At 34.6% G+C, this 20,038-nt stretch overlaps 1 long non-coding RNA gene and 20 other non-coding genes across 21 annotated transcripts; 1 reads left to right on the top strand and 20 right to left on the bottom strand.

The window, feature by feature from the left end:
- Window positions 1-114: 114 nt before the first annotated feature.
- On the bottom strand, window positions 115-197 carry Trnal-uaa (transfer RNA leucine (anticodon UAA)). Its single transcript has one exon. It is a non-coding gene; the product is annotated as a tRNA-Leu (tRNA).
- Window positions 198-808: 611 nt separating this feature from the next.
- Window positions 809-891, bottom strand: Trnal-uaa (transfer RNA leucine (anticodon UAA)). Its single transcript has one exon. It is a non-coding gene; the product is annotated as a tRNA-Leu (tRNA).
- Window positions 892-1,502: 611 nt separating this feature from the next.
- On the bottom strand, window positions 1,503-1,585 carry Trnal-uaa (transfer RNA leucine (anticodon UAA)). The gene has a single exon. It is a non-coding gene; the product is annotated as a tRNA-Leu (tRNA).
- Window positions 1,586-2,196: 611 nt separating this feature from the next.
- Window positions 2,197-2,279, bottom strand: Trnal-uaa (transfer RNA leucine (anticodon UAA)). The gene has a single exon. It is a non-coding gene; the product is annotated as a tRNA-Leu (tRNA).
- A 611-nt stretch (window positions 2,280-2,890) lies between these two features.
- On the bottom strand, window positions 2,891-2,973 carry Trnal-uaa (transfer RNA leucine (anticodon UAA)). The gene has a single exon. It is a non-coding gene; the product is annotated as a tRNA-Leu (tRNA).
- A 611-nt stretch (window positions 2,974-3,584) lies between these two features.
- On the bottom strand, window positions 3,585-3,667 carry Trnal-uaa (transfer RNA leucine (anticodon UAA)). The gene has a single exon. It is a non-coding gene; the product is annotated as a tRNA-Leu (tRNA).
- Window positions 3,668-4,279: 612 nt separating this feature from the next.
- Trnal-uaa (transfer RNA leucine (anticodon UAA)) lies at window positions 4,280-4,362 on the bottom strand. Its single transcript has one exon. It is a non-coding gene; the product is annotated as a tRNA-Leu (tRNA).
- Window positions 4,363-4,973: 611 nt separating this feature from the next.
- Trnal-uaa (transfer RNA leucine (anticodon UAA)) lies at window positions 4,974-5,056 on the bottom strand. The gene has a single exon. It is a non-coding gene; the product is annotated as a tRNA-Leu (tRNA).
- A 2,564-nt stretch (window positions 5,057-7,620) lies between these two features.
- On the bottom strand, window positions 7,621-7,703 carry Trnal-uaa (transfer RNA leucine (anticodon UAA)). The gene has a single exon. It is a non-coding gene; the product is annotated as a tRNA-Leu (tRNA).
- Window positions 7,704-8,314: 611 nt separating this feature from the next.
- On the bottom strand, window positions 8,315-8,397 carry Trnal-uaa (transfer RNA leucine (anticodon UAA)). Its single transcript has one exon. It is a non-coding gene; the product is annotated as a tRNA-Leu (tRNA).
- A 611-nt stretch (window positions 8,398-9,008) lies between these two features.
- On the bottom strand, window positions 9,009-9,091 carry Trnal-uaa (transfer RNA leucine (anticodon UAA)). Its single transcript has one exon. It is a non-coding gene; the product is annotated as a tRNA-Leu (tRNA).
- Window positions 9,092-9,702: 611 nt separating this feature from the next.
- Window positions 9,703-9,785, bottom strand: Trnal-uaa (transfer RNA leucine (anticodon UAA)). The gene has a single exon. It is a non-coding gene; the product is annotated as a tRNA-Leu (tRNA).
- Window positions 9,786-10,750: 965 nt separating this feature from the next.
- LOC134723800 (uncharacterized) lies at window positions 10,751-13,381 on the top strand. Its single transcript, XR_010108181.1, has 3 exons — window positions 10,751-10,879; window positions 11,934-12,065; window positions 13,261-13,381. It is a non-coding gene; the product is annotated as an uncharacterized LOC134723800 (long non-coding RNA).
- A 1,695-nt stretch (window positions 13,382-15,076) lies between these two features.
- Trnal-uaa (transfer RNA leucine (anticodon UAA)) lies at window positions 15,077-15,159 on the bottom strand. Its single transcript has one exon. It is a non-coding gene; the product is annotated as a tRNA-Leu (tRNA).
- Window positions 15,160-15,770: 611 nt separating this feature from the next.
- Window positions 15,771-15,853, bottom strand: Trnal-uaa (transfer RNA leucine (anticodon UAA)). The gene has a single exon. It is a non-coding gene; the product is annotated as a tRNA-Leu (tRNA).
- A 611-nt stretch (window positions 15,854-16,464) lies between these two features.
- Trnal-uaa (transfer RNA leucine (anticodon UAA)) lies at window positions 16,465-16,547 on the bottom strand. Its single transcript has one exon. It is a non-coding gene; the product is annotated as a tRNA-Leu (tRNA).
- Window positions 16,548-17,158: 611 nt separating this feature from the next.
- Trnal-uaa (transfer RNA leucine (anticodon UAA)) lies at window positions 17,159-17,241 on the bottom strand. The gene has a single exon. It is a non-coding gene; the product is annotated as a tRNA-Leu (tRNA).
- A 611-nt stretch (window positions 17,242-17,852) lies between these two features.
- Window positions 17,853-17,935, bottom strand: Trnal-uaa (transfer RNA leucine (anticodon UAA)). Its single transcript has one exon. It is a non-coding gene; the product is annotated as a tRNA-Leu (tRNA).
- A 611-nt stretch (window positions 17,936-18,546) lies between these two features.
- Trnal-uaa (transfer RNA leucine (anticodon UAA)) lies at window positions 18,547-18,629 on the bottom strand. The gene has a single exon. It is a non-coding gene; the product is annotated as a tRNA-Leu (tRNA).
- A 611-nt stretch (window positions 18,630-19,240) lies between these two features.
- Trnal-uaa (transfer RNA leucine (anticodon UAA)) lies at window positions 19,241-19,323 on the bottom strand. The gene has a single exon. It is a non-coding gene; the product is annotated as a tRNA-Leu (tRNA).
- A 612-nt stretch (window positions 19,324-19,935) lies between these two features.
- Trnal-uaa (transfer RNA leucine (anticodon UAA)) lies at window positions 19,936-20,018 on the bottom strand. The gene has a single exon. It is a non-coding gene; the product is annotated as a tRNA-Leu (tRNA).
- Window positions 20,019-20,038: the final 20 nt, after the last annotated feature.

Genomic DNA, 20,038 nt, shown 5'->3' with positions numbered 1-20,038 from the left:
TCTATATTTCGGAACTTTGATTTCATTGCTTATTCGATATTTTAAGGAGCTGCACTTGCGTACCATTCACTCAGTTTCAGGAAAGATGTTAATTTGGTGTAATAAAAATAAGACTAGTGCGGGTGGGGTTCGAACCCACGCGGACATACGTCCATTGGAACTTAAGTCCAACGCCTTAACCACTCGGCCACCACACTGTTACGAATGGGGATCTTAAATGGTTACATGAATCTATAGCTACTTATCACAATGTTCGCATTTCATTTGTAAGTCGCAATAGTGTAGATCAAATACCGCAAACGAAAAATAATCAAATAGACAGCCTTTTCACCGAAAATCCCGTGCAATTCAACTGATTTCATGCTGAAACATTCAATTAAGTTAAACTTGACGTTTAGCCAACCCGAGTACCGTTACTGGAAGAATTTTCATAATTGTACATAAAGAGCGATAAAAAAAGTTTATTATCTCATAAACGATCATTTGACTGATCATCGAGAAAAAAAATCAATTCGCATCACGGAAACAATTTTTCATAAAAAAATGTTTTCCTTTTCATAAAATGTACTGCATGGGCATATAATATTTGCTTACAGTCATTTTTAGCGTTACTCCTGATTGCAGTTGCGCTATTAGAAAAAATACTGCGGTTACAATTTAAAGCATTACTTACTGTTCTAGCAGCAACTGTAGATCTATATTTCGGAACTTTGATTTCATTGCTTATTCGATATTTTAAGGAGCTGCACTTGCGTACCATTCACTCAGTTTCAGGAAAGATGTTAATTTGGTGTAATAAAAATAAGACTAGTGCGGGTGGGGTTCGAACCCACGCGGACATACGTCCATTGGAACTTAAGTCCAACGCCTTAACCACTCGGCCACCACACTGTTACGAATGGGGATCTTAAATGGTTACATGAATCTATAGCTACTTATCACAATGTTCGCATTTCATTTGTAAGTCGCAATAGTGTAGATCAAATACCGCAAACGAAAAATAATCAAATAGACAGCCTTTTCACCGAAAATCCCGTGCAATTCAACTGATTTCATGCTGAAACATTCAATTAAGTTAAACTTGACGTTTAGCCAACCCGAGTACCGTTACTGGAAGAATTTTCATAATTGTACATAAAGAGCGATAAAAAAAGTTTATTATCTCATAAACGATCATTTGACTGATCATCGAGAAAAAAAATCAATTCGCATCACGGAAACAATTTTTCATAAAAAAATGTTTTCCTTTTCATAAAATGTACTGCATGGGCATATAATATTTGCTTACAGTCATTTTTAGCGTTACTCCTGATTGCAGTTGCGCTATTAGAAAAAATACTGCGGTTACAATTTAAAGCATTACTTACTGTTCTAGCAGCAACTGTAGATCTATATTTCGGAACTTTGATTTCATTGCTTATTCGATATTTTAAGGAGCTGCACTTGCGTACCATTCACTCAGTTTCAGGAAAGATGTTAATTTGGTGTAATAAAAATAAGACTAGTGCGGGTGGGGTTCGAACCCACGCGGACATACGTCCATTGGAACTTAAGTCCAACGCCTTAACCACTCGGCCACCACACTGTTACGAATGGGGATCTTAAATGGTTACATGAATCTATAGCTACTTATCACAATGTTCGCATTTCATTTGTAAGTCGCAATAGTGTAGATCAAATACCGCAAACGAAAAATAATCAAATAGACAGCCTTTTCACCGAAAATCCCGTGCAATTCAACTGATTTCATGCTGAAACATTCAATTAAGTTAAACTTGACGTTTAGCCAACCCGAGTACCGTTACTGGAAGAATTTTCATAATTGTACATAAAGAGCGATAAAAAAAGTTTATTATCTCATAAACGATCATTTGACTGATCATCGAGAAAAAAAATCAATTCGCATCACGGAAACAATTTTTCATAAAAAAATGTTTTCCTTTTCATAAAATGTACTGCATGGGCATATAATATTTGCTTACAGTCATTTTTAGCGTTACTCCTGATTGCAGTTGCGCTATTAGAAAAAATACTGCGGTTACAATTTAAAGCATTACTTACTGTTCTAGCAGCAACTGTAGATCTATATTTCGGAACTTTGATTTCATTGCTTATTCGATATTTTAAGGAGCTGCACTTGCGTACCATTCACTCAGTTTCAGGAAAGATGTTAATTTGGTGTAATAAAAATAAGACTAGTGCGGGTGGGGTTCGAACCCACGCGGACATACGTCCATTGGAACTTAAGTCCAACGCCTTAACCACTCGGCCACCACACTGTTACGAATGGGGATCTTAAATGGTTACATGAATCTATAGCTACTTATCACAATGTTCGCATTTCATTTGTAAGTCGCAATAGTGTAGATCAAATACCGCAAACGAAAAATAATCAAATAGACAGCCTTTTCACCGAAAATCCCGTGCAATTCAACTGATTTCATGCTGAAACATTCAATTAAGTTAAACTTGACGTTTAGCCAACCCGAGTACCGTTACTGGAAGAATTTTCATAATTGTACATAAAGAGCGAAAAAAAAAGTTTATTATCTCATAAACGATCATTTGACTGATCATCGAGAAAAAAAATCAATTCGCATCACGGAAACAATTTTTCATAAAAAAATGTTTTCCTTTTCATAAAATGTACTGCATGGGCATATAATATTTGCTTACAGTCATTTTTAGCGTTACTCCTGATTGCAGTTGCGCTATTAGAAAAAATACTGCGGTTACAATTTAAAGCATTACTTACTGTTCTAGCAGCAACTGTAGATCTATATTTCGGAACTTTGATTTCATTGCTTATTCGATATTTTAAGGAGCTGCACTTGCGTACCATTCACTCAGTTTCAGGAAAGATGTTAATTTGGTGTAATAAAAATAAGACTAGTGCGGGTGGGGTTCGAACCCACGCGGACATACGTCCATTGGAACTTAAGTCCAACGCCTTAACCACTCGGCCACCACACTGTTACGAATGGGGATCTTAAATGGTTACATGAATCTATAGCTACTTATCACAATGTTCGCATTTCATTTGTAAGTCGCAATAGTGTAGATCAAATACCGCAAACGAAAAATAATCAAATAGACAGCCTTTTCACCGAAAATCCCGTGCAATTCAACTGATTTCATGCTGAAACATTCAATTAAGTTAAACTTGACGTTTAGCCAACCCGAGTACCGTTACTGGAAGAATTTTCATAATTGTACATAAAGAGCGAAAAAAAAAGTTTATTATCTCATAAACGATCATTTGACTGATCATCGAGAAAAAAAATCAATTCGCATCACGGAAACAATTTTTCATAAAAAAATGTTTTCCTTTTCATAAAATGTACTGCATGGGCATATAATATTTGCTTACAGTCATTTTTAGCGTTACTCCTGATTGCAGTTGCGCTATTAGAAAAAATACTGCGGTTACAATTTAAAGCATTACTTACTGTTCTAGCAGCAACTGTAGATCTATATTTCGGAACTTTGATTTCATTGCTTATTCGATATTTTAAGGAGCTGCACTTGCGTACCATTCACTCAGTTTCAGGAAAGATGTTAATTTGGTGTAATAAAAATAAGACTAGTGCGGGTGGGGTTCGAACCCACGCGGACATACGTCCATTGGAACTTAAGTCCAACGCCTTAACCACTCGGCCACCACACTGTTACGAATGGGGATCTTAAATGGTTACATGAATCTATAGCTACTTATCACAATGTTCGCATTTCATTTGTAAGTCGCAATAGTGTAGATCAAATACCGCAAACGAAAAATAATCAAATAGACAGCCTTTTCACCGAAAATCCCGTGCAATTCAACTGATTTCATGCTGAAACATTCAATTAAGTTAAACTTGACGTTTAGCCAACCCGAGTACCGTTACTGGAAGAATTTTCATAATTGTACATAAAGAGCGATAAAAAAAAGTTTATTATCTCATAAACGATCATTTGACTGATCATCGAGAAAAAAAATCAATTCGCATCACGGAAACAATTTTTCATAAAAAAATGTTTTCCTTTTCATAAAATGTACTGCATGGGCATATAATATTTGCTTACAGTCATTTTTAGCGTTACTCCTGATTGCAGTTGCGCTATTAGAAAAAATACTGCGGTTACAATTTAAAGCATTACTTACTGTTCTAGCAGCAACTGTAGATCTATATTTCGGAACTTTGATTTCATTGCTTATTCGATATTTTAAGGAGCTGCACTTGCGTACCATTCACTCAGTTTCAGGAAAGATGTTAATTTGGTGTAATAAAAATAAGACTAGTGCGGGTGGGGTTCGAACCCACGCGGACATACGTCCATTGGAACTTAAGTCCAACGCCTTAACCACTCGGCCACCACACTGTTACGAATGGGGATCTTAAATGGTTACATGAATCTATAGCTACTTATCACAATGTTCGCATTTCATTTGTAAGTCGCAATAGTGTAGATCAAATACCGCAAACGAAAAATAATCAAATAGACAGCCTTTTCACCGAAAATCCCGTGCAATTCAACTGATTTCATGCTGAAACATTCAATTAAGTTAAACTTGACGTTTAGCCAACCCGAGTACCGTTACTGGAAGAATTTTCATAATTGTACATAAAGAGCGATAAAAAAAGTTTATTATCTCATAAACGATCATTTGACTGATCATCGAGAAAAAAAATCAATTCGCATCACGGAAACAATTTTTCATAAAAAAATGTTTTCCTTTTCATAAAATGTACTGCATGGGCATATAATATTTGCTTACAGTCATTTTTAGCGTTACTCCTGATTGCAGTTGCGCTATTAGAAAAAATACTGCGGTTACAATTTAAAGCATTACTTACTGTTCTAGCAGCAACTGTAGATCTATATTTCGGAACTTTGATTTCATTGCTTATTCGATATTTTAAGGAGCTGCACTTGCGTACCATTCACTCAGTTTCAGGAAAGATGTTAATTTGGTGTAATAAAAATAAGACTAGTGCGGGTGGGGTTCGAACCCACGCGGACATACGTCCATTGGAACTTAAGTCCAACGCCTTAACCACTCGGCCACCACACTGTTACGAATGGGGATCTTAAATGGTTACATGAATCTATAGCTACTTATCACAATGTTCGCATTTCATTTGTAAGTCGCAATAGTGTAGATCAAATACCGCAAACGAAAAATAATCAAATAGACAGCCTTTTCACCGAAAATCCCGTGCAATTCAACTGATTTCATGCTGAAACATTCAATTAAGTTTTCAAATTTCAAATTTCAAATTTCAAATTTCAAATTTCAAATATTTTCAAATATTTTATTGGACAAAGCACATATGATACAATGCGTATTCCAAGATATAAACACATTAAACATGACAATTTATGCAAATACAACATAAAGAAAACATTTGAAGTACCAATTATATATATAATATCACAGTATTACATAGTATTATACTTATGGTAGACCAACTGACATTAGATTATTATTACGAGCTTCAAAAGCTTGACTTAAATAACTACATATTTGTCTGGTGTTAACTAGATTTACTGGATTAAGTAAATAGATCGTTGATTGAATATCATCATCATTATTAAGGTTTTTGAAAATATCAAACTTCTCTCGAAGGTCTTTATATAGAGGACAATGTAAAAGAAAATGAACTTCATCTTCCACTTTATCTTTACAAAGTTTGCAGTATCTTTCACTTGCTAAAATTTTTGGTTTGCTATACCTCCCAGTTTCAATTGCAAGTGAATGTGCACTTATTCTAATTTTTGTAAGCAGTGACCTATCATATTTTTTAATATCAAATCTTAAGTAAGCTTTCAAGTCAAATGATGAGCACATTTTACTATAAAATCTTAGTTTACCTGTGTTATTAGATTTAATATTCTCAAGTTGACCCAAAATCTTGCATTTATAAAAGTTTTTCAGTGAGTCCTCAAACATATTATGTGATATTTGAAGTGAATCAAAGTTGATTAACTTTTTTAATTTATGTAAGGACTGTACCCAGCAAGCGCTCTTTAGTGTATACAATTTTTTATCTTCAATGAATGCAGATTTTAATAGATCAAATTTTGGGTTGTTTCCAACTTCAATGTCAGTTAATCTAGCATAGTATTTAAACATTAGTTTATATGATATAAAACACACTGGATATAGCTCAAGTTCTGTACGTAAAGCTAAATTGGAAGCCTTACCATGAACACCAAGAACATTTTTCATAATCATATTCTGAACCTTTTCAAATGGTAGTTTATCAGCAGTGTCAAGATTTATATTAAAATCTGAGATCCAAATTTCAGATCCATAAGTCATAATTGGTGAAATTAATGAGTTGAAAAGTCTTACCCATTTTTCCACTGCAATACAATTAGAATATGGTAATTTTGATTTCAAGGCGAAATATGCCTTACGTGCTTTATCAGCAAGATTTTCAGCTGCTATATTAAGTTTACCTCTATTGTTGAAGACTATACCTAAGTATTTATATTCCGTAGCAGATTCTAATGGTTGGGGACCAAAATAAAAATAATGTTTATCTAATAAAGATCTATTTTTACTATTTGATAAAATCATAGTTTGTGTTTTCTTGGTGTTCACATTTAGGCCCCAATCAATACAAAAGGATTGTAAGGCATCCACACAGTGTTGCAAGCCATTAGGTGTTTCTGAAATTAAGATTAAATCATCTGCATAAAGAAGATGACTAAAGTTATTCTGATTTAAATTAACTGGATCAGACAAAACAGGGTTGAAATAGGAATCTATGTCATCGACAAAAATATTAAAAAGGGTGGGGCTAAGACTGTCCCCCTGTTTCACCCCTAAATTAGCATGGAATGATTCACTAATAAATCCATCTGTTTTACAACAATATAATGTATTACTATACATATGTTTTAACAAGTCATAAAATTTCCCACCTATTCCCTTTTTGAGCAATTTATGTAGTAATGCCTTTCTTACAACACTGTCGAATGCCTTTTTAAAGTCCACAAAACAAATGTAAAGATTTTTCTTACACTTATTTAGATATTTATTAATTAAAGTTTTCATTATGAATATATGGTCACTTGTTCTATATCCTTCACGAAAGCCACCCTGATTGGCACTCAACAAGTCTTTAGACTCTATGAACACAGTTAATCTGTTTTGCAGTAATGAAGTAAATAATTTACCTAAACAGCTAGAGACACATAAGTTAAACTTGACGTTTAGCCAACCCGAGTACCGTTACTGGAAGAATTTTCATAATTGTACATAAAGAGCGATAAAAAAAGTTTATTATCTCATAAACGATCATTTGACTGATCATCGAGAAAAAAAATCAATTCGCATCACGGAAACAATTTTTCATAAAAAAATGTTTTCCTTTTCATAAAATGTACTGCATGGGCATATAATATTTGCTTACAGTCATTTTTAGCGTTACTCCTGATTGCAGTTGCGCTATTAGAAAAAATACTGCGGTTACAATTTAAAGCATTACTTACTGTTCTAGCAGCAACTGTAGATCTATATTTCGGAACTTTGATTTCATTGCTTATTCGATATTTTAAGGAGCTGCACTTGCGTACCATTCACTCAGTTTCAGGAAAGATGTTAATTTGGTGTAATAAAAATAAGACTAGTGCGGGTGGGGTTCGAACCCACGCGGACATACGTCCATTGGAACTTAAGTCCAACGCCTTAACCACTCGGCCACCACACTGTTACGAATGGGGATCTTAAATGGTTACATGAATCTATAGCTACTTATCACAATGTTCGCATTTCATTTGTAAGTCGCAATAGTGTAGATCAAATACCGCAAACGAAAAATAATCAAATAGACAGCCTTTTCACCGAAAATCCCGTGCAATTCAACTGATTTCATGCTGAAACATTCAATTAAGTTAAACTTGACGTTTAGCCAACCCGAGTACCGTTACTGGAAGAATTTTCATAATTGTACATAAAGAGCGATAAAAAAAGTTTATTATCTCATAAACGATCATTTGACTGATCATCGAGAAAAAAAATCAATTCGCATCACGGAAACAATTTTTCATAAAAAAATGTTTTCCTTTTCATAAAATGTACTGCATGGGCATATAATATTTGCTTACAGTCATTTTTAGCGTTACTCCTGATTGCAGTTGCGCTATTAGAAAAAATACTGCGGTTACAATTTAAAGCATTACTTACTGTTCTAGCAGCAACTGTAGATCTATATTTCGGAACTTTGATTTCATTGCTTATTCGATATTTTAAGGAGCTGCACTTGCGTACCATTCACTCAGTTTCAGGAAAGATGTTAATTTGGTGTAATAAAAATAAGACTAGTGCGGGTGGGGTTCGAACCCACGCGGACATACGTCCATTGGAACTTAAGTCCAACGCCTTAACCACTCGGCCACCACACTGTTACGAATGGGGATCTTAAATGGTTACATGAATCTATAGCTACTTATCACAATGTTCGCATTTCATTTGTAAGTCGCAATAGTGTAGATCAAATACCGCAAACGAAAAATAATCAAATAGACAGCCTTTTCACCGAAAATCCCGTGCAATTCAACTGATTTCATGCTGAAACATTCAATTAAGTTAAACTTGACGTTTAGCCAACCCGAGTACCGTTACTGGAAGAATTTTCATAATTGTACATAAAGAGCGATAAAAAAAGTTTATTATCTCATAAACGATCATTTGACTGATCATCGAGAAAAAAAATCAATTCGCATCACGGAAACAATTTTTCATAAAAAAATGTTTTCCTTTTCATAAAATGTACTGCATGGGCATATAATATTTGCTTACAGTCATTTTTAGCGTTACTCCTGATTGCAGTTGCGCTATTAGAAAAAATACTGCGGTTACAATTTAAAGCATTACTTACTGTTCTAGCAGCAACTGTAGATCTATATTTCGGAACTTTGATTTCATTGCTTATTCGATATTTTAAGGAGCTGCACTTGCGTACCATTCACTCAGTTTCAGGAAAGATGTTAATTTGGTGTAATAAAAATAAGACTAGTGCGGGTGGGGTTCGAACCCACGCGGACATACGTCCATTGGAACTTAAGTCCAACGCCTTAACCACTCGGCCACCACACTGTTACGAATGGGGATCTTAAATGGTTACATGAATCTATAGCTACTTATCACAATGTTCGCATTTCATTTGTAAGTCGCAATAGTGTAGATCAAATACCGCAAACGAAAAATAATCAAATAGACAGCCTTTTCACCGAAAATCCCGTGCAATTCAACTGATTTCATGCTGAAACATTCAATTAAGTTAAACTTGACGTTTAGCCAACCCGAGTACCGTTACTGGAAGAATTTTCATAATTGTACATAAAGAGCGATAAAAAAAGTTTATTATCTCATAAACGATCATTTGACTGATCATCGAGAAAAAAAATCAATTCGCATCACGGAAACAATTTTTCATAAAAAAATGTTTTCCTTTTCATAAAATGTACTGCATGGGCATATAATATTTGCTTACAGTCATTTTTAGCGTTACTCCTGATTGCAGTTGCGCTATTAGAAAAAATACTGCGGTTACAATTTAAAGCATTACTTACTGTTCTAGCAGCAACTGTAGATCTATATTTCGGAACTTTGATTTCATTGCTTATTCGATATTTTAAGGAGCTGCACTTGCGTACCATTCACTCAGTTTCAGGAAAGATGTTAATTTGGTGTAATAAAAATAAGACTAGTGCGGGTGGGGTTCGAACCCACGCGGACATACGTCCATTGGAACTTAAGTCCAACGCCTTAACCACTCGGCCACCACACTGTTACGAATGGGGATCTTAAATGGTTACATGAATCTATAGCTACTTATCACAATGTTCGCATTTCATTTGTAAGTCGCAATAGTGTAGATCAAATACCGCAAACGAAAAATAATCAAATAGACAGCCTTTTCACCGAAAATCCCGTGCAATTCAACTGATTTCATGCTGAAACATTCAATTAAGTTAAACTTGACGTTTAGCCAACCCGAGTACCGTTACTGGAAGAATTTTCATAATTGTACATAAAGAGCGATAAAAAAAGTTTATTATCTCATAAACGATCATTTGACTGATCATCGAGAAAAAAAATCAATTCGCATCACGGAAACAATTTTTCATAAAAAAATGTTTTCCTTTTCATAAAATGTACTGCATGCCCAGTAAACACACGACGTACTCCCAACGTCGGTTAATGGTCGTCTGAACGTCATGTCTTGATTGTACGTCGTACCAACGTTGTGGGAACGTAAAAACCCAACGTTGGATGCAGACGTAGAGACGACGTTATAAAATTACGTCGGATTTACGTAAATTTAGTACCCTGTCAGGACGTAACATTTTATTACGTTGTGACAACGTGCTTATAACTGTCATAATCCGACGTAACATTTTGTTACGTTCTGTCAACATAATAATAACGTAGTGAACAGACCCTGTAAAAACCAGCTAGCTGACACATTAAAATCTGGTTTTATGGGAGAATTTTATGGTTATGAGTCTTACTAGATGCATCATTCACCTTCATTGAAATGTGCTAACGATTTTTTCGCTTTTCAAAATATCCCCCCTTTTTCCCCGCACAGACATAATTAAAATTATTTGCACCAAAATATCCAAGAAAATATTACAAATTCAAATTAAATGTTCTCATATAAATATTTTATATGATATCATTATCAAGTTTTGTCATTTATTATTTTTAATAATTTTATAATCGTTTTATAATAGTGCACGTTCAGCAGTCCTCGGGTTTTACCGCCGCATACTACGAAAACTCTGAGCATGCGCACTTTTACCGCCTGAATTTTGAAAACAGTGATAAAAGTTGCAGTGAAATATTTATCTCGATTCAGATTCCAGAACAAAGAAAAAGGTAAAATATAAACTGCACATTACTTCAAAAAGGTTTTCCATGATAACAACAAGTATAATACAAGAAAATATAACATCTGTTGCCGTGTAGGGCGCCTCGTTCAAATCTGTTGACTCATTGACTGGTTACCGAGTTGAAATATGATACTTCTTTTAATGTCAATATATTCTTGCACTGGTACATTGTACAGGATATTTAAGCCAACATATGTGTTATATGAATTCATTTTTCAAACTTCTCCATTAACTTGTGTTGTTTTTTCAGATATATTAAGCAATTGACTATAGAAAGTAAAAAAGGGGGAGGGCAATTGTTTTCTCTCCATGACACCTCCTATAATCCTTATATTTAAAAGCTGTAAGTGTTTTTTGCACTTATTTTTAAATATTGTTGGAATCATAAAAGTCTGATCAATATCACAAATGCGAAGCTACATTTTTTTTTAGATATCTCTGTAGTACATAACAAACTCGCCCCAATTACCTGATTATAATCTCAGCACATTACAAACTTGCTACATTTAATACAATCTCGGCACATTACAAACTTGGCATATTACAAACTCGTCCTATTAATGATAATACTACATGTATCACCAGTCGCAAGCGTGAAGACTGTATCACTGGTGGTCGTCCTAGACCTGCATGAAATATTTGCCACTGAACATAACGAAACCAACAACCAATCAATGTTTAACTGGGCCTGACATAGGAATAGACAATTTTACCAATAAAAACTGTCATAGATAGGTGTCACAGAAACTTTTTTAAAAAAGCCTTCAAGATGTCATAATTATTTAGACTAAGATCCACGTACCAGTTGGGAAAAGTTGGGTAAAAATTATCCTTTTGTTAGGGTAAAATCCAGTTTACTGGGGTTAAAAAAAACAGTATATAGGGAAGTCTCATTTGCTTTTCAATTTATGGTATGGAATGCATGTACATTTTTTGCTTACCTGGTTCTCCCAAAGATTTGTTGGACTGACACACATGTAGTATGTACACAGACTGATCAATATAGAAGATAATTGATTGTATTTATGATTTTTTTCCAGAATCTTGTATAAAAATCCAAAGTCCAATGTGTGGTCATGTGTCTGAGGTTGTGGAATGCACTGCAGTTACAATACTTACAATGTAAGCATGTACATGTACCAGATCAACAAGATGGACCAAGATATAAAAAGGTAAACATCATGATCAGTTGATCAGCTCTTTTTATGCCCTCCTTCACTGGGCCATATGGTTTTACTCTTGTACTGTATGTACATACATGTACATGAACATTGGACTCAAAATTGGTTTCTGAACTCTAACTTTAGTTTGCCTTAACCACATGTTATGAAATTTATACACAAAGCTTGTTATCATAAAACGCAGAGTTTGATTTTGGAGACCATCTGTTTAACTGTTCTTTATAAGTTACTAGTATGTCCTTCAATGATAACATCATTTGTGGCTCATGGACACTTTATTCTTTAATTAATTTTATATATTAAATTATAATTTGTTCATTTATAGATATTAATACGATTGCGTTCATTTGCATATATGATATACACAACAGCCTGGACGGATTTTGTTTTTTCCACCGGCCCACCGTGAACAGCCCACCTGTGCCCACTCCAGCTATAATTCTTTTTTTTTTGTAAGAAATATTGATTATAATTGCTTATCTGATTTTTGCAATTGATTGTAAGTTTGCAAGTCTTTTGATTTAACAAGCTAGAAATTTTACCCACCCGGTGCCCACTCCCACTGTGGACAGGTAGACAAAGCAAAATCCACCTGAGCTGTAGTGTAAGGTCTTGCTGTTATGATGTGAATAATAAATTTATTAACATGTCAGATTAAGGTAAAATCCTAAGAATATCTTAAATTAATTGATGAATGACAATTTTGAGAAACCATACTTCCTTTTAATACACCTGTTTTAATACTGGGGTGGTTGGTAACAGGTTTTGAAATACCAAGATGGAAATTAAAGGGAGTTTGTTCTTATATATTTTTTATTCTGTCTGTGCTGGGGGTTAAAAAAAGGTTGTCCCTGGGGTGGAAACAGTTTTATATGGAACAACCATAATTTCATTAACATGTTTTCTTTTAAACAAGGACAAAGGTTAACTAAAAGTTATAAATTATCATACTCAAATTATGTTCAAATTTCTAACATACATTATCAAAATATGTATATAAAATTGGCAAAGATACAAACATCTCAGTAACAACACAACCTGATTATGAATCTGCAAGATTTATTATACCACCGACCGCGCATAAAAAATATTGATTATGTTTAAACAAGGATATTTTTTAAGAACTGCTGTTATTCCTAAGTTGGGATAAAAAAAACTATTTTATAATTTATGATTTTTTTTTCAGAGACCGGAAACCAACACAAGACCAGCTGATGAGAGGGCAGAAAACCAAAACTTTGAATGCCATGTATACAACCAACACAAGACTAGAATTTGGAATAAAATTTCAAAAAATCAGAAACATACTATTATTTTATTATTGGTTCATGTACATAAGAAAAAAGAAGTCCTAACTTTTGGATAGGTCTTTCTCTGGTTTGTCAATGGAAAAAAGCAATAGTTAGTTTGATTGAATTTCAGTTATTTTCTTCATTTTGGGATATTTTTAGAAGTGTGTATAAGTTGGTCGTGTGGTCTAGTAGGATGGCTGCTGTGCAGGCGATTTGGTGTCACAATATCATAGTAGCATGAGTTTGAATCTCGGCGAGGGAAGAACAAATAATTTGTGAAAGCAAATTTACAGACCTAACATTGTTAGGTTGATGTTCAGACGAGTTGTATAAGTTGTGTAGAAATATATATTTGTAAACTACAGACTTTGGGTACTTTTCCAAATATTTTTCGTAGGCTGTTCTTGTGAAGGGAATCCAGCTGAATGATTCTACAGTAAATATTAAGGTATATGTGGTAGTTTTTTGTACTTCTGAATAATGCATTAAAAAATGTTTCCATTGTCAAAATGAAATCTACATTATAGAATTTCCACCGTCATATAGTGAAACTACAATGTATTAGTCTAGGACACTGAAACCCTAAACATTTAGAAGTTGCAGCATGTACCAAAGTGTCATGTTGAAGGCTGTACATTTACCATAATTGCTAACATATTTAATATTTGATTTTAGGAAAGAGGGTTGTCTCATTGGCCATCATACAAAATCTCGCCTTTTGAATAGTATAATGTGTTAAATTTTTGAAGGAAAGTTGCTTTTGTTAAATGGAAATGTGTAAATCTTGTACTTCAGTATTGCAACAAATAAAACTAAGACTTTAACCTTAAAACTGTGTGAATCATGAATTGGACAATTTGGAAGTAAAGCATTTATCAACATTGTTGTAGTTTGTTTATGTAATCTATAGGTGTTTCTTGTTTTTATATATATATATATATAGATTAGACTGTTGGTTTTCCTGTTTGAATGGTTTTACACAAGTTATTTTGGAGCCCTTTGTATCTTGTTGTTTGGTGTGAGTCAAGACTCCGTGTTGAAGGCCGTACCTTGACCGTCAATGGTTTACTTTTATAAATTGTGATTTGGATGGAGAGTTGTCTTATTGGCACTCATACCACATCTTCCTATATCTATTGTGTCCATCTGTCCTACATTGAAAATTTCACAACTAAAAAAACAGGTGAAAAGAAGAAAATATAGACCCTGTTCACTTCTTCAATGAAATTTTATTGCTCTTATCAATCAAATGAGGACAAGGGTCATTTACAGTTGAGTTGCAACGTTGTCACAACGTCCTATGAAGGTCATAAATTACGTCACAAATTACGTTGTGCCAACGTTGTGTGGATGGTTGTCAGCACGTGCCTTGGAGTTCACAAAATTACGTTGTACCGACGTAATTTCACTACGTTGTCACAACGATAGTATTACGTTGTCACGACGTAATGCCAACGTTGGATTGTTTACTGGGTGGGCATATAATATTTGCTTACAGTCATTTTTAGCGTTACTCCTGATTGCAGTTGCGCTATTAGAAAAAATACTGCGGTTACAATTTAAAGCATTACTTACTGTTCTAGCAGCAACTGTAGATCTATATTTCGGAACTTTGATTTCATTGCTTATTCGATATTTTAAGGAGCTGCACTTGCGTACCATTCACTCAGTTTCAGGAAAGATGTTAATTTGGTGTAATAAAAATAAGACTAGTGCGGGTGGGGTTCGAACCCACGCGGACATACGTCCATTGGAACTTAAGTCCAACGCCTTAACCACTCGGCCACCACACTGTTACGAATGGGGATCTTAAATGGTTACATGAATCTATAGCTACTTATCACAATGTTCGCATTTCATTTGTAAGTCGCAATAGTGTAGATCAAATACCGCAAACGAAAAATAATCAAATAGACAGCCTTTTCACCGAAAATCCCGTGCAATTCAACTGATTTCATGCTGAAACATTCAATTAAGTTAAACTTGACGTTTAGCCAACCCGAGTACCGTTACTGGAAGAATTTTCATAATTGTACATAAAGAGCGATAAAAAAAGTTTATTATCTCATAAACGATCATTTGACTGATCATCGAGAAAAAAAATCAATTCGCATCACGGAAACAATTTTTCATAAAAAAATGTTTTCCTTTTCATAAAATGTACTGCATGGGCATATAATATTTGCTTACAGTCATTTTTAGCGTTACTCCTGATTGCAGTTGCGCTATTAGAAAAAATACTGCGGTTACAATTTAAAGCATTACTTACTGTTCTAGCAGCAACTGTAGATCTATATTTCGGAACTTTGATTTCATTGCTTATTCGATATTTTAAGGAGCTGCACTTGCGTACCATTCACTCAGTTTCAGGAAAGATGTTAATTTGGTGTAATAAAAATAAGACTAGTGCGGGTGGGGTTCGAACCCACGCGGACATACGTCCATTGGAACTTAAGTCCAACGCCTTAACCACTCGGCCACCACACTGTTACGAATGGGGATCTTAAATGGTTACATGAATCTATAGCTACTTATCACAATGTTCGCATTTCATTTGTAAGTCGCAATAGTGTAGATCAAATACCGCAAACGAAAAATAATCAAATAGACAGCCTTTTCACCGAAAATCCCGTGCAATTCAACTGATTTCATGCTGAAACATTCAATTAAGTTAAACTTGACGTTTAGCCAACCCGAGTACCGTTACTGGAAGAATTTTCATAATTGTACATAAAGAGCGATAAAAAAAGTTTATTATCTCATAAACGATCATTTGACTGATCATCGAGAAAAAAAATCAATTCGCATCACGGAAACAATTTTTCATAAAAAAATGTTTTCCTTTTCATAAAATGTACTGCATGGGCATATAATATTTGCTTACAGTCATTTTTAGCGTTACTCCTGATTGCAGTTGCGCTATTAGAAAAAATACTGCGGTTACAATTTAAAGCATTACTTACTGTTCTAGCAGCAACTGTAGATCTATATTTCGGAACTTTGATTTCATTGCTTATTCGATATTTTAAGGAGCTGCACTTGCGTACCATTCACTCAGTTTCAGGAAAGATGTTAATTTGGTGTAATAAAAATAAGACTAGTGCGGGTGGGGTTCGAACCCACGCGGACATACGTCCATTGGAACTTAAGTCCAACGCCTTAACCACTCGGCCACCACACTGTTACGAATGGGGATCTTAAATGGTTACATGAATCTATAGCTACTTATCACAATGTTCGCATTTCATTTGTAAGTCGCAATAGTGTAGATCAAATACCGCAAACGAAAAATAATCAAATAGACAGCCTTTTCACCGAAAATCCCGTGCAATTCAACTGATTTCATGCTGAAACATTCAATTAAGTTAAACTTGACGTTTAGCCAACCCGAGTACCGTTACTGGAAGAATTTTCATAATTGTACATAAAGAGCGATAAAAAAAGTTTATTATCTCATAAACGATCATTTGACTGATCATCGAGAAAAAAAATCAATTCGCATCACGGAAACAATTTTTCATAAAAAAATGTTTTCCTTTTCATAAAATGTACTGCATGGGCATATAATATTTGCTTACAGTCATTTTTAGCGTTACTCCTGATTGCAGTTGCGCTATTAGAAAAAATACTGCGGTTACAATTTAAAGCATTACTTACTGTTCTAGCAGCAACTGTAGATCTATATTTCGGAACTTTGATTTCATTGCTTATTCGATATTTTAAGGAGCTGCACTTGCGTACCATTCACTCAGTTTCAGGAAAGATGTTAATTTGGTGTAATAAAAATAAGACTAGTGCGGGTGGGGTTCGAACCCACGCGGACATACGTCCATTGGAACTTAAGTCCAACGCCTTAACCACTCGGCCACCACACTGTTACGAATGGGGATCTTAAATGGTTACATGAATCTATAGCTACTTATCACAATGTTCGCATTTCATTTGTAAGTCGCAATAGTGTAGATCAAATACCGCAAACGAAAAATAATCAAATAGACAGCCTTTTCACCGAAAATCCCGTGCAATTCAACTGATTTCATGCTGAAACATTCAATTAAGTTAAACTTGACGTTTAGCCAACCCGAGTACCGTTACTGGAAGAATTTTCATAATTGTACATAAAGAGCGATAAAAAAAGTTTATTATCTCATAAACGATCATTTGACTGATCATCGAGAAAAAAAATCAATTCGCATCACGGAAACAATTTTTCATAAAAAAATGTTTTCCTTTTCATAAAATGTACTGCATGGGCATATAATATTTGCTTACAGTCATTTTTAGCGTTACTCCTGATTGCAGTTGCGCTATTAGAAAAAATACTGCGGTTACAATTTAAAGCATTACTTACTGTTCTAGCAGCAACTGTAGATCTATATTTCGGAACTTTGATTTCATTGCTTATTCGATATTTTAAGGAGCTGCACTTGCGTACCATTCACTCAGTTTCAGGAAAGATGTTAATTTGGTGTAATAAAAATAAGACTAGTGCGGGTGGGGTTCGAACCCACGCGGACATACGTCCATTGGAACTTAAGTCCAACGCCTTAACCACTCGGCCACCACACTGTTACGAATGGGGATCTTAAATGGTTACATGAATCTATAGCTACTTATCACAATGTTCGCATTTCATTTGTAAGTCGCAATAGTGTAGATCAAATACCGCAAACGAAAAATAATCAAATAGACAGCCTTTTCACCGAAAATCCCGTGCAATTCAACTGATTTCATGCTGAAACATTCAATTAAGTTAAACTTGACGTTTAGCCAACCCGAGTACCGTTACTGGAAGAATTTTCATAATTGTACATAAAGAGCGATAAAAAAAGTTTATTATCTCATAAACGATCATTTGACTGATCATCGAGAAAAAAAATCAATTCGCATCACGGAAACAATTTTTCATAAAAAAATGTTTTCCTTTTCATAAAATGTACTGCATGGGCATATAATATTTGCTTACAGTCATTTTTAGCGTTACTCCTGATTGCAGTTGCGCTATTAGAAAAAATACTGCGGTTACAATTTAAAGCATTACTTACTGTTCTAGCAGCAACTGTAGATCTATATTTCGGAACTTTGATTTCATTGCTTATTCGATATTTTAAGGAGCTGCACTTGCGTACCATTCACTCAGTTTCAGGAAAGATGTTAATTTGGTGTAATAAAAATAAGACTAGTGCGGGTGGGGTTCGAACCCACGCGGACATACGTCCATTGGAACTTAAGTCCAACGCCTTAACCACTCGGCCACCACACTGTTACGAATGGGGATCTTAAATGGTTACATGAATCTATAGCTACTTATCACAATGTTCGCATTTCATTTGTAAGTCGCAATAGTGTAGATCAAATACCGCAAACGAAAAATAATCAAATAGACAGCCTTTTCACCGAAAATCCCGTGCAATTCAACTGATTTCATGCTGAAACATTCAATTAAGTTAAACTTGACGTTTAGCCAACCCGAGTACCGTTACTGGAAGAATTTTCATAATTGTACATAAAGAGCGATAAAAAAAGTTTATTATCTCATAAACGATCATTTGACTGATCATCGAGAAAAAAAATCAATTCGCATCACGGAAACAATTTTTCATAAAAAAATGTTTTCCTTTTCATAAAATGTACTGCATGGGCATATAATATTTGCTTACAGTCATTTTTAGCGTTACTCCTGATTGCAGTTGCGCTATTAGAAAAAATACTGCGGTTACAATTTAAAGCATTACTTACTGTTCTAGCAGCAACTGTAGATCTATATTTCGGAACTTTGATTTCATTGCTTATTCGATATTTTAAGGAGCTGCACTTGCGTACCATTCACTCAGTTTCAGGAAAGATGTTAATTTGGTGTAATAAAAATAAGACTAGTGCGGGTGGGGTTCGAACCCACGCGGACATACGTCCATTGGAACTTAAGTCCAACGCCTTAACCACTCGGCCACCACACTGTTACGAATGGGGATCTTAAATGGTTACATGAATCTATAGCTACTTATCACAATGTTCGCATTTCATTTGTAAGTCGCAATAGTGTAGATCAAATACCGCAAACGAAAAATAATCAAATAGACAGCCTTTTCACCGAAAATCCCGTGCAATTCAACTGATTTCATGCTGAAACATTCAATTAAGTTAAACTTGACGTTTAGCCAACCCGAGTACCGTTACTGGAAGAATTTTCATAATTGTACATAAAGAGCGATAAAAAAAGTTTATTATCTCATAAACGATCATTTGACTGATCATCGAGAAAAAAAATCAATTCGCATCACGGAAACAATTTTTCATAAAAAAAATGTTTTCCTTTTCATAAAATGTACTGCATGGGCATATAATATTTGCTTACAGTCATTTTTAGCGTTACTCCTGATTGCAGTTGCGCTATTAGAAAAAATACTGCGGTTACAATTTAAAGCATTACTTACTGTTCTAGCAGCAACTGTAGATCTATATTTCGGAACTTTGATTTCATTGCTTATTCGATATTTTAAGGAGCTGCACTTGCGTACCATTCACTCAGTTTCAGGAAAGATGTTAATTTGGTGTAATAAAAATAAGACTAGTGCGGGTGGGGTTCGAACCCACGCGGACATACGTCCATTGGAACTTAAGTCCAACGCCTTAACCACTCGGCCACCACACTGTTACGAATGGGGATCTTAA

This window comes from Mytilus trossulus, chromosome 6, assembly GCF_036588685.1.
Source record: "Mytilus trossulus isolate FHL-02 chromosome 6, PNRI_Mtr1.1.1.hap1, whole genome shotgun sequence".
NCBI lineage: Eukaryota > Metazoa > Mollusca > Bivalvia > Mytilida > Mytilidae > Mytilus > Mytilus trossulus.
This window is presented reverse-complemented; position numbering and strand designations above follow the sequence as displayed.